Genomic DNA, 4,227 nt, shown 5'->3' on the forward strand with positions numbered 1-4,227 from the left:
GATGTCACTTAATGTTAGGTTGATAATGAAACAAGCAAGGATCTATTATGATAAACTGAAAATTGAATAAAACTGAAAATTCAACAGGCTAGGTGCAGAATTTAATAAAAGACAGGACATTAAATGTATAAAGGATTTATGATGATACAGAATCTGCTGATTGTGAAGCAGCAGAGAAATTTACTGACAAGTGTGCCAAGGTCATGGTTAATGGAAATCTGACACAAGTACAAGTCTATAATGGTGCTGAAACATCACTGTTTTGGCATTATTGTCTCAGAGAGACACTGACTGTAATTGGCAAAACAATTGCTACAGAGATTAAAAATGCCAAGGAGAGAATAGCTGTGCTGGGGTGTGCTAATACAGCAGAAATAAATAAGTGTAAACTTGCGTCATAAGTGAAAGTGTATATCCTTGCTGTTTGTAAGGAGTGAATTTCCTACCAGTGCATTATTTTGCTAACAAAAAGGCATAGATTACCAGGGATATCTTTCTGATTGGATTCACAAATATTTTGTACCAACAACGTGTGCTCACTGCAGGGAAGTTGGATTGCATGCTGCAAGATTTTGTTATTTTTTTGACAACTGTTCTTTTCATCATCTTGCTGAAATTCTCATAAAAAATAATGTATATGCCATGTACTTTTTCCCAAATGTGACTTCATTAATTCAGCCATGTGACCAAGTTATCTTGATATCAATGAATAGTAAACATGAATACACTTTCTTGAATAACATGGTACCAGAAGCTAACAGAGTCATGGGTGTGGAAGATTTTCAAAAGGAGTTTTGCATGAATATGCTGTTTATGCCATTGCCAATGGTTGAAACACAGTGACTAAAGACACAGTTGTGCATGAATGATACAACCTCTGGCCTGCTCTGCTCTGCAACTATGTTGAGTGATGATGATGAATAAGGTGGTGACTTTGAACAATTCTGTACATCAAGTGAGAAAAAAAATCTAGCTTTCTTACATATACAACAAATATACCTCAGAGTCCATTGGGAAGCTGGAAGTGGATGTTAAAGAAATTTTTAACATTGATAATGAAGGTCCAGTTGTTCATTCATTGACCCGTGGTGGAAGAGCCAAAATGCTTCCAAATTAAGGCGATTGTGATAATAGCAATGATGATGATGACGTTAACAAGGCAGAAAAAATGCCTAAAGATGGCGAGGTAAAAATACGTGATGGGCTTATTAAAGGACTGCAGCAGCATGCATTCATAACAAAACAAGAAATCATATTATATCAGTTTATAAAATCAAAGAGAAACGTCAAAGACAAAAACCATTGTTAATGAAGCAGATGACTTGAGGAAACATTTTTTAAAACTATCCAGCAGAATGCCTCCTCATCCCTAGAGAACCCACTTCCTGGTTTCTCACTGCTTCTGATGTTTCTCCTCATCTAAAAAATAAAATACAGTATATGTAACATTTTATTCAAAATGCAGCATCATGGAGACTGAAAGCCTGCCCTTGCTTTTTATTGCTGTTTAATAGCTGATACAGGTATTCTGGTGATACTACTGTGCTGCATAGTTACCCTGAATGCATTGTCTTTTCTGTTAAGAGTTTGTCATATTTCTTTTACAGTTAAGCACTTATGGGTGAATAAGTATAAAAAATGATTGCTCATTGGTAGCATATAAACTCAAAGTCAGGAATAATAGTGATGCCAAATAACCATAGATTGTTCACAGGGGTGACTGAGATAGTGACAACTTTACTTACAATGGTTCAATATATATAAACTTTGTCTTATGCACAAAATTATTAGAAATATGATACACGATTGCTTTCAGGCTATGTGTATAAGATATGCATGGAACATACATACATTTTGTTTTTAGACTCTGATCCTGCTCATGACTTACTTTCATGAGACTAGCATGGGGGAAACAGCCCCCATAATTCAGTTACCTCCCACTAGGTTCCTCCCGCCAAACGTGGGGATTATGGGAACTACAATTGAAGATGAGATTTGGATGGGGCACAGCCAAACCATATCACAGTATTTATAGAATGGTCCAAAAAAGAGGATATAATTCTATGGTTAAAAAGCCAATAAAGAAAATAGAAGTTTAAAGAAAAGATAGGGTTTCATTTTTAAGCATATTTTGATATTTAGGTATGTCATTATGCATATGAATATACTCCAAAATCTGAAAAAAATTGAAATCTGAAACATTCTGGTCTCAAAAATTTCAGGTAAGGGATACTCAATCTGTAAATGGCCCTATGGAGCAGAAAAAGCACAAAATGAGCACTGCCCAAATTCTCACAAAACAAAATCTTAAGATATTATAATGTTATAGTTTTTTTAAACCACTACAATTTTAGTTAATTTGTTCCACATACACACACACACACACACACACACACACACACACACACAAATAGATAGCCTAAATGGCACTATGTATTAGTCCATTCTCACGCTGCTATGAAGAACCGCCCAGGACTGGGTAATTTATAAGGAAAAGAGGTTTAATTGATTCGCAGTTCTGCATGGGTTGGGAGGCCTCAGGAAACTTACAATCCTGGAGGAAAGGGAAGCAAGCATGTCTGTCTTTCTTCACACAGCAGCAGGAGAGAGAAGAATGAAAGCCGAGTGAAAGGGAAAGCACCTTATAAAACCATCATATCTCATGACTTACTTTCATGAGACTAGCATGGGGGAAACAGTCCCCATGATTCAGTTACCTCCCACTGGGTTCCTCCCACCACACATGGGGATTATGGGAACTACAATTGAAGATGAGGTTTGAGTGGGGCACAGCCAAAGCATATCACAATATTTGCAGAATGATCCAAAAAAGAGGATATAATTCTATGGCTAAAAAGCCAATACAGAAAAACAGAAAGTTTAAGAAAAGTTAGAGTGTCATTTGTAAGCATATTTTGATATTTAAACCATATGGAAAACTCACAAATTAATGGGTTGATTTGAATGCTTTTTAAACAATAAAATAATATAGAATTAACATGATCTTCTGCAGGACTTTCTTTATATTGGCGTTTGTATGTCAAGCACCTTATTACCTTGAAAAGCCCCTGCTCCTAATAGTACAAAACAGCATTACTTTTAAAATATATTCTATCAAAGAAGGTCTATGTAAACTGCAGAAGAAACATTGATTCTCTGATTTTAGAAATCATAAATAATATGATTTAAAAGATTCAGTGGCATAAAATGCATTTCTAATTAGAAAAATAAAATCTGATCCAATGTCCTTTGGAAAAACAAAAAGACTTCAAAGTCTTCTAGGTGTCTATATCTTCAGAATAATTTAAATAAAACTGACTAGTCTCCGGTGGCTGTATTAGAAGTAATCAGGTTGATAAAGACAAATTGCATCTTACCCTGCCAGTGAAAAGATAAATTGAAGTTATATATTTTATATTCATCTTTGATTCAAGGTAATGGACAGTGTCTTATGTCAAAATGTATAATTATTTAAGTCTCCAAGCATCTTTTCCTACCTGACAACATTCAACAATGTTGATCAGAACAAGTACTTGCACACACATGGTTCTTATCATTAGAATATTAAAATCTTATTTGGACCAACTACATTTTACAAAGTACCGTATAAAACAATTCTAATATATGTCTATATCTGTATATATAACTGTACCCAAATTCGTATCCAATTCCATATTTGTATCTATACGTAGTTACCTTATCCAGCTAGGGTCAAGTGGGAAATATTTCTAGTCGATATTTGAACTGGGTTTTGAGAGATGAAAAGGATTAGCTATGCAGGGAAATGAGTGGAAGTACTCACTGGGTAGAACTCGTGAAGGTACTGAGGCGTGACAAAACACAGTAACGCCAAAGTACAGCAAGTTGTTCAATGTGCCTGGAGCACAGGTGTGAGAGGAAATTGCCAAATTGTGTTGCTGGAGAACTAATCATGAGGCAGATTATAAAGGGTATGCCAAGCTAATGGGATTGGATTTGGGAGCCATTTATCAAATGAAACAGGATTCATCATATGAAATTTAAAAATGGGGCAAAAAAGAAAAAAAAGTGGGAAAGGAAATTACTACTAATGCATCCCTTATATTCCCCAGGTAATAATCAGTTTTCAAAAGATCAGGCGGTGTTAGTAGTATTAAACATGACTTACCTCATTCTTCCACTTGTAGAGAGGCTTTAAAGCATGGTGCCGTCAATAATGAAATGGTATCTGGTAATTTATAGTTACAA

Source organism: Gorilla gorilla, chromosome 7 (genome assembly GCF_029281585.2).
Source record: "Gorilla gorilla gorilla isolate KB3781 chromosome 7, NHGRI_mGorGor1-v2.1_pri, whole genome shotgun sequence".
Classification (NCBI taxonomy): Eukaryota; Metazoa; Chordata; class Mammalia; order Primates; family Hominidae; genus Gorilla; species Gorilla gorilla.